The sequence below is a fragment of the Portunus trituberculatus genome, chromosome 18, assembly GCF_017591435.1.
Source record: "Portunus trituberculatus isolate SZX2019 chromosome 18, ASM1759143v1, whole genome shotgun sequence".
Lineage (NCBI taxonomy): Eukaryota > Metazoa > Arthropoda > Malacostraca > Decapoda > Portunidae > Portunus > Portunus trituberculatus.
In genome coordinates, this window is record NC_059272.1 from 16,020,986 (window position 1) to 16,030,985 (window position 10,000).

Below are 10,000 nucleotides of genomic sequence, written 5' to 3' on the forward strand. Positions count from 1 at the left end.
AAGGCCGGTACGTACAACAGTCAGAGGCAGAAGTCGCGTCACCTTCCATCGTCCTTTTCTGAAATGCTTTGCCCTCTCACCATCACTACTTTCCAAAGGCTTTCGTTGAAGATGTTCATGTTTTTAAGAGTATATTTATGGTTCCGGTGATGGACTGGCAAGATTTTTAGATTATTTTTAGGAGAAACTGTCTTGAAAACCCGGCTAGTCGTCTCTGTGGCCTTGAAAAACTGTCGTGGGGAGAGAGCATAGGCGTTTCTCCATGAATAGGCTACGAGCGGCAATAATGTTCAGCGTCTTCCCTGACAGTCTCCTTCGATAAGTGATAAATTCTACGCAAGTTAAGATTGAAAGTTAAGCTGGAAATACATTGGGAGTGAACACAGGAGCTTATAGCATTTCTGACCACGACTGCTCCTGGACGGACCACCCAGCCGGGCCCTCCGTCAGAAAGGAAACATTTGCCCTCCAGCTGGTCAATTTGATGATCACTCGTGTGTACGTGTGTGAATTAAAACCAATTACTGAGAGGTCGCGAAGGGTGAACGGCACGGGAGGAGGAAGAGGAAGAGGAGGAGGAGGAAGAGGAGGAGGAGGAGGAGGAGGAGGAAAAGGAAAAGGAAGAGGAAGAGAAGAAGCAATAGTAGAGGAAGAGGAGGAAGAGGTGTATTGTGGTGTTTGCAAAGAAGAAAGAATATGAAGAGAAACAGAAGGAAGAAGAGAAATAGAAGATGATTTGTGATGATTGGAAAGAGGAAGGAATGTGGAAGGAGAAGAGAAGAGTCAGCAATAACCAAAAGGGAGGAAGAAATAAGAAAATGAAGAAGTTGGCAATCAAATACGAAGAAGAAGAGGAGGACGAGGAGGAGGAGGAGGAGCTACTGGGGAGAAGGAAGAGCGAGGGGTGGAAAATGAGTTACTAAGAGAAGGGGAGAAGGTGTGGAAAGAAAATAACAAGGAAGATAAAACCGAGGGAAAAGGAGGAAAAGGAGAAGGAGGAAAAGAAGAAGAAGGAGGAGGAGGAGAAGGACTTAAGTGAGAGAGGAAAGTGGTGGATGGAGAAAGGATATGGATTAGGAATGGAGCTTAGATTAGGGAAGGAAGAATGTTGGTAGAATAAGAGAGAGAAAAATTATAGGGAGGACGGAAAGAATGAAGGGAGTGAGAGAATTACATTTCACGATAGAGGAGAAAGAAAAGGAAGAGGGATAGCACGTATGAGGGAGATAAGATAAAGATAGTGAAAGGAGCAGGAGGAAGAGGGAGAAGAGATCGGCATGCCCGTGATAACTCTTGTCAAACAGTGAGAGAAAAAACTAGCAGAGAGAGAGAGAGAGAAAGAGAGAGAGAGACTAAGGGCGATGCAGAAAGAAACGTTCCTGTCTAATTATATTCATTAACCTGAGATCCATTTGCAAACTCAATTTCCCGTGTCCCCACCACCGCCCAAGGCACTCCCTGCTTGCAGCTTGTTTTCCCCTTCACTCCCCTGCCTCCTCCTGCCTCCTCCTGCTTCCCCCTGCCTCCCTCTCCCTCTCCCCTGCCCCTCCCTGCCCGCCCCTGCCAGTTCTGCTCTTCCCGGAGGCTGATTGTTATAAAAGCATGCGTGCGTCTTTTTAGAGAACCAGACTTCAATAACGATTAATTTCGATTCATTTCCACAAGAGTCAACATTTTTTTAGTAGACTGCCCTGCGTTTCCCCCGTGTGTATTCTCTCTCTCTCTCTCTCTCTCTCTCTCTCTCTCTCTCTCTCTCTCTCTCTCTCTCTCTCTCTCTCTCTCTCTCTCTCTCTCTCTCTCTCTCTCTATTATACCCTTCGGCTCCGGTTTCGCCGTACACACACACACACACACACACACACACACACACACACACACACACACACACACACACACACACACACACACACACACACACACATGTACACACACAGATGAGATACATATTAGTAAACAGTGTCGTAAGGAATGGCATAAACTGTCTTAATATTTAGCATTTAATCTCACCTCCTCCTCCTCCTCCTCCTCCTCCTCCTCCTCCTCATCCTCCTCCTCCTCCTCCTCCTCCTCCTCCTCCTATCCTAGCTAGGTTCACTGGTTTGATAAGTCTGTTTCCTCTTCCTCCTCTTCCTCCTCTTTTTTTCGTTTTCCTCCTCTTCCGGCACATGGAAAGGAAAGGAAAAGAGAGGGACATGATAGAGAAAATTCGGATAAAGTAAAGGAAAACGAAGCCGAGGAAAAACAGGAAGGAGGAAAAATAGAAAAAGGGAAGAGAATAGTCAGTGAAGTGAAGGGAAGGGAAGGGAAGGGAAGGGAAGAGAAGGGAAGGGGAAGGGAAGGGGAAGGAACGAGAAGGGAAAGGAAAGGACGGGAAGGGAATGGAAAAAAAGTGAAAGGAAGGGAAGGGAAAGGAAGAGACGGAAAGGCAAGGGAAGGGTAGGGAAGGGAAGGGAAGGGAAAGGAAAAGGAAAGGAAGGAAAGGGAAGAGAAGGGAAGGGCGGAACGTTATCAGCACACACTGGCAACGGTTCTTATCATGTGATCCTGACTTACTGATCCCAAAGTTCGATAAAATTGTCCGCTGTGTCTGAGTAACACTATTACTGCTACTACTACTACTACTACTACTACTACTACTACTACTACTACTACTACTACTACTACTACTACTACTACTACTACTACTACTACTACTACTACTACTACTACTACTACTACTGCTACTGCTACTGCTACTACTACTACTACTACAGCCATCGCAGAGAGAGAGAGAGAGAGATGGGAAAAGGGGCTGCGGTTTGAGATATGAGGCAGAATAATACGTATGAGAAAGGGAGAGAGGGAGGAAAGAAGGAAGGAAGGAAGGAAGGAGTGTGATGGAGGTTATGGCGAAAAAGGAGAATAAGAGGTGGATTTTAGAGTGGAAAACAAGGGAAAGGAATAAATACAGGAGACAAATATTTATAAAGAAAGGAAAATAGATCGTTAGCAAAAATAGTAAAGAAAAAAATAAAAGATATTGAATACAACAAATGTGATGACAGAAGAAACAAGAGTAAAGGAAGAACAAAAATTAATAATAACAAAAGGAAAACAGGAAAATAGAAGAAAATAGGTAAAATAAAAATATATGGAGGTAAACATGTATCAAGAAAATGATGTAGGGAAATAAACATTGGTTTGGGTAAATAGGAATACAAGGGGCGTAGATAGGTTGTGATGGGTGAAAGGAAGCAGGCAGGTATGTAATAAAGTACAGATAGGCAAATAGTATGGCGAGGGAAGCATTACGGGAGGAGAGGCAGTGAAGGCGGGGCATCATTAGGGAACATTGTGGCGGACAGGTGAAGGGCGCGGCCACGTGCAGGTGTGGCGAGGAGATTGCTTGATTGCATTACTGTTTTTGTGTCCCTCAGGTGAGAGAGAGAGAGAGAGAGAGAGAGAGATGAAATTAAGTGAATTCAATTATATTTCCCTGTTCCCAAAGTTTATATTTACAAAAGTACAGGGAACGGAACGCTCACCAATTGATTCCTCGTCTTGCAATCCCCTTCCATTTTTTCTTATTTTTGCGAGTCCGAAAGAATCAGATTATGAAGTGAAACCTTTTCTTTCCAATCACAATCATATAAAAAACAAAACAATCACCGGAATGATTTTACGAATATAACCTGAAGTTTTTACCTATTTTTTCAAGACATGTTTTTGATATCTTTTTATTATTACAGTCAACAAGAACTGAGGCAGAGCATGTACTAATAGTGGTGAGCTGTTCCAATGAAATCAGCTCCAGTGTTAGTGTTAGCCATGCGTTCACAAAATGAGCTCAAGACGTGATCCCTTCAGTACAATGCAGCGTTTCCACATTCATTTTGGTTGCTATTTGGTGATTTTGATACAGCTTCAGACACTCATGTGAGGATTCAAATAGTAAGGATTCCGGCCATTCATTTTTTTACCTCTATAGACCCTTCCTAATGTAAATGAACTCATCTAATCATATCCAAAAATTATGGTAAAGCTGCGTCTCAGTACTAAAGGGGATAATAGTATAGCACTAAACATGGACTTAGACTAACCATGTAATAATAGCGCTAATCTGACCACTAAAAAAAAAAAAAAAAAAATCGATAAATAAACAAACTCTAGTTCGTCTGTATTTACAAAAAGACCAACTGGAACCTAGAACACTGATACCACTAACTGACCACGACTAAATAAATTCCCATGTTCGCTGCTATTAAGAAAAGTGAACCTTACGACTTTATATTACCACTCTCAATAAGAACCTGGGATACATTTTACTGATAACACTAATCTACCCTGAAAAAAAAGATGATAAAGAAGGAAAGAAACAAGCTCCAGATTTCGCCAATATTCACAAGATCCACACACGGAATCACACGACCGCTGTTTTCCTTCCATCGTTCCGTGTGGTCTAGAAACACACGATGCCCGCACGCTGTTACATTGGCATTACATTTATTGCAGCCTCTCTTTCTCTACCAAGGAACGCTGCGGTGTCTCCCGGCGAGCAGTGCCAACCTGCTATTAGTTGTCATAAATCTAGACAGAGAGAGAGAGAGAGAGAGAGAGAGAGAGAGAGAGAGAGAGAGAGAGAGAGAGTGTGTGTTGAAGGGAAAAGGAGGAAAAGGGAAAGGAAAATGAGTGGAAGTGAAGGCCGGGTATTGAGCGAGGTAGAGAGAGAGAGAGAGAGAGAGAGAGAGAGAGAGAGAGAGAGAGAGAGAGATGAGAGGGAAGAGATATGGGAAAGATAATGGTGTATGGAGGAATAAAGGGATGAGGGGAAGCTTTAGCAGGAGAGATGAGGGAGGGAGACAGGGAGAGAGTAAGAGAGATAGGCAGGCTGAAAGGACAGAGGGGAGAGGGAGGGAATGAGACAGGCTGAAAGGGAACGGGTCCGCTAATGGTCAGAGAGAGAAATGAGCAAAACATTGGAACTCTGAAGGACACACGGCCTGTTTGAGGAAGACTGAGGAGGGGACACACACACACACACACACACACACACACACACACACACACACGTTGTCTCTAGTCGTGTTCCCGCTCCCACAGACGAAAGAAAACTGGCCATTTGAAGGAGTAACGTAATTATTCTGTTTCTTGTCAAGTGGTGCCTCTGCCCTGCTGTTGAAGAAAAGGTTTACGAAAGTTCGGCCCAGTGTTAAAGGATTTGTTGTAACTTGAAAAATATTAATGTGATGAGAAATTTTTGGTGATTTTCGTGTTGATAAGGAAAAGAACCGTCTAATTTTACTCAGATGAAAGATGTTAGCGTCTCTGTGAAAGATTGCTTATACTTCCAAGATCTTTATTTTTTTTCTCTCCCTCTCGTTTTTACCTTTGTATTGTTTGTATTTATAGGAATTAACATCAGTACATAAGAGTAGGAAAATGTAAATAAGGGATCGTTCACATTGATTAAGGTATTGAAACTGAAATTTACAAGTGTTTAGAGCTGCTGTTAACTTTATTTGTGAGTAAGGTATGAACATGACAAGGGTTTATTCTCTTCACTATACTCATTAACTTTCCTTCTCCCCAACAGCCTTGCCATCATCAAAACTACCACCACCACCACCACCACCACTACTACTCCCTTCACCAGCATGTCTTAGAATTGCAAGCAGCCTTACCACTGCAAAGGTAAATGTCATTGTTATTTCTGAAGTTTATTTTTCTTGTATGTTTCAGTGTAGCAAGACTTTGTACACATCGTTCACCTTTGGTTTAGAAGTATGCATCTTTTGAAGGTTTGGGAAAGGTAGGTAGGTGTCTTTGTCCAGCTGGATCCTCATTCTTGCTGCCCACCTCACTAATGCAAGAGTTCATTTCTTTCTGAGATTGGCTGTCTGTCTCACTTCCTTCCAGTTACTTCATCTGTTTCAAGAAAAGACTATTGGAATGTTTCACTTCTACATTCGCCTCTCTAGTTTTTTTTTTTTTTTTTTTTTTCTTTTTCATTTTTTTTTTTTTTTTTTTTGTATTTGGGAAAGAAGCTGAAGGCACAACAATATATTAATGAAAACAGTCACTAGTGTTACTATTGTTCAACTAGAACCAAGGATAGAAAAACCAAGATAAAGACCAATTAATTTATTTTCCACGCTAACATCTTTTAAAACACCTCAAACCTCTTCCTCTCACACACATTTTTTGGAACTGACAATTTCACATCTCTTGCTTTTATTTCCCTTCATCTTTACCCTTGACTGGCTGGAGAGAACAATTTCACGTCTCTTCTCTTTTTATATCATGTACCTTTGACTGGCATCCCTCACAGACAAAAAAATAAGAGAGAAAAAAAAAAACATTATTGTCTTGCTAATCCTGTGCATGTTGGTTTTCATTACTGGTGGAATCCCGGGACCTTTTAATTGAGTTGTTGACGTGATGTATCGGGAAACAGACGCTCAGCAATGCATTGAGTCGGCGGAGGTCCTGTTTGCTTTACTCCTGCAGGCCGTTGCGTCGCGAGTGATTGATCTGAATGGTTGAGTTACGTATTGCGCCGTGCCACTCTACCGTGATCGTGTTGCGTTGCTTTGGGTTACCTGAAAACGCCACTTCTTCCACTGAATTTTGAGGTTTCAGTGTTCGGTGCTCAGTTCTTTATAATATTTTTGGGGGGTTATTGGTGAAAGTACGATAGAAAGAGTTACGTAGAGGTATTTTGAAACACAGGCCACTGAAGGAGGGATGGAAAGATGCGGGAGAGTCAAAAAGAAATGAAAAGAAATTCAAAAAGAAGGAAGGAAGGAAAGAAGGAAAGGAGAAAAAAATAACAAAAGTAGAAACATTTGAAACATTTAAAACACATAAAAAATATAGAAATATGAAATGGATGAAGCAAAAGAAGATAGCAAGGCGGTGTTAATGAAAAGAAGAAAGAAAATTGAAACGAAAAGAAGAAAAGAAGAAATGAAAGAGAAAAGTGCAAAAAAAGAATGAAAGAAAACGTAAAGAAGAACCAGAAGCGAACGAGAAAAAACGTTGGAAGCGAAGAACGAAATAAAAGAGACTGAAAAGAGAAAAAGGGAGAGCAAAATAAAGAAAAGAAAGAGAAAGCAAAAAAAAAACTAGAAAGAAGATGATGATGAGGAGTTGGAAAATAAGGAGGAGGAGAAGGCGAAAGGAAAGAGAAAGAGAGAGAGAGGGAGGAGGAGGAGGAGGAGAGAGTTTTGGAGCATGGAGGGGAAAGGGAGGGGAGAGAGGGGAGGAGAGTAAGGCCGCACAAAGCCATTCTAAGAGCCCTCCCTCCCTACCCCTCCCACTAACCCCCTACTTACACCCCAACTCACACCACCCCCTCCCCCACCACACACTCACGATCCACTGAACATCAAACGATCCTCTCTTTTATTTTTTTCCCCTCTCTTTCTCTCTTTCTTTCTCTCTCTTTCTCTCTCCCTCTGATATCAAACCCTGCCATCTCTGACTCCGGCTGGCGGCCATGACACGATCACCACCCACTTAACTCTCCTCAACTTGGCCTCTTCCTCCCCCACCGGCGCCTTCCCCCTTTGACGCGTCTTGGGGGCCTTGCGGTAGGGCTGGGACGGTGGTGGTGGTGGTGGTGCCAGATGTCCCGCAGGCAAGCCACGCACCTTCTGGGCCCCGCGGTGTTTTCTGAAAGATATTGGCCTTAGTTTTGAAGTTCCTCTCTCTCTCTCTCTCTCTCTCTCTCTCTCTCTCTCTCTCTCTCTCTCTCTCTCTCTCTCTCTCTCTCTCTCTCTCTCTCTCTCTCTCTCTCTCTCTCTCTCTCTCTCTCTCTCTCTCTCTCTCTCTCTCTGTCTGTCTGTCTGTCTGTCTTGTCAGTGTATGTGAGTTTTGAAGATGGAGGGACAGGAGAAGGGTGGATATATCTCTCTCTCTCTCTCTCTCTCTCTCTCTCTCTCTCTCTCTCTCTCTCTCTCTCTCTCTCTCTCTCTCTCTCTCTCTCTCTCTCTCTCTCTCTCTCTCTCTCTCTCTCTCTCTCTCTCTGTTATATTGAAGTAGTAAACATTATCCTTAAAGAATAGATAATGGGGCTCTGTGTGTGTGTGTGTGTGTGTGTGTGTGTGTGTGTGTGTGTGTGTGTGTGTGTGTGTGTGTGTGTGTGTGTGTGTGTGTGTGTGTGTGCTGCAGGGGACGGGCGCTTTGAACATCGTCGTCATGTGTTTTCGGTGCATAATAGAAATGTACTCGATGGTTATTAGCGTGAATTGTCGCCTTGTTTGAAGAGTGAGCGGGGCAGTGTTTGATATGGAGGAGCGCGAGGCTGGAGGACGCGAGAGGACCTGCTGAAAGGGAGAGAGAGGGCAGTGGATAGACCTAAAATTAGTCTTCTCTTTTTTTAATTCTCCTCGTAATCATCTTTCAAGTCTGCCTTGAGGGAGGAGGTGCTACATAAGGGATGCATGGGATACCGGTCTTGAGAAACTGGTTCACTGATGGAGCGGCGGGAGGCTGGAATAGACTTACTAATCAGGGTGTTTGTTGGTGCTGGGTCAATAGAGAGCTTACAGAGGAGGTGAGGTGAATTGACAGGAAGTATAAGTGGGTATATGTATAAGGTATGCTTCATTCCACCATGCGTTGCTCTACTGGTTTGTTGCAGCTTCACTTATCTTCCTATGACTGTATCAAACACCTCTTATAAGCTTCCAGTCTGACGCCAAACACTACTTATCCTCTATAAATTTCTTCTCTTAACTTATCCCCAACATTACAGAACAAGGCAGTCAACTTCCTGAAAAGAGGTTTAAGTAAATGCATCATAGAAATAGAACTATGGCGAAAAAGGTGCATGTCCCTCCTCTTAAAGAATTGTTTCATTTCTCTTGCATGGACTGCCACGTGTAGACCTTTCGTCTCTCCTTATTTTCTCAGGTTCATATTTTCTTATAGCTCGTGATCCTCTTGAAAGTGTATCTAGTGTGCGGAATATAGAAATAATGCATAAAATACCCAAGACCAAGCATATCGCCCAATGTACTAAGTTTCTAAGACCTTAAACTAGACATACAAGACACGTATTGAGACACGAGCCATCCGCTTGCCTGCCTGCCCTCCCCATGCAGCAATCAAGTCGCGAGGTTCGACGAACGAGGGGAACGGCAGCGGCGGGGCGGTGCGGAAGGGGCTCAGTAAAAGGGGAGTGTGGGCACTGGGGGTGGGCTGAGGCTCCCACTGGCGGTCCGTGGGAGGAAGACGACAATCGCCGGCAATCACGTGGGAGTGCTTCAAGTCTGTCTGAAACATTATGAACCGTTCTGGCCAGGGGCTCCAGTGTCCTAATTACCCAGATGAAAGAAACACACACACGCCGCTCTTTGATGTCACGCTTTTGTTTCAAGTGGAGGGTCCCCGTCCCCCTCTTCCTCCTCCACCTCTTCTCCTCCTCCTCCTCTCCTCTTACTCTTCCTCCTGGCCCCTGCACTATTCTGTCCTCTCTCTCCCCCTCCTCCTCCTCCTCCAGTCGACCTTAATGAGCTCTGTGCCGCCGGTGAACAGGAAGCTCCCTCCAGCCTCACACGGGCCGCCACGCAGCGCCAGCCAGCACACAGCAACGCACCACAGCAAGAAATATGACGCAGCATGGAGTATACTATAACACAGCACATTATTACAGAGGACACACTAAGGCACAAAGCTACATGACACAGCACTGAATATGACATAAGACAGAGTGTAGTGTGACAGGACAGACAATGACAGCACATCACTATAACACAGCGCTGATTATAAACATAACAGCACAACAGAATATGGCAGCATACAAAATGACACAGCATCACATATCAGCGACAGCACATCTAACGCAGAGCAAAACTTTACGACACAAGATAGATAGATTGATAGATAGAGAAAGAGAGAGAGAGAGAGAGAGAGAGAGAGAGAGAGAGAGAGAGAGAGAGAGAGTGAGAGAGAACATCCTCCTGTCGAAATGTGTTTGTTAAGGAAGAAGAGGTGAGAGTCGCTCCTCCTCCTCATC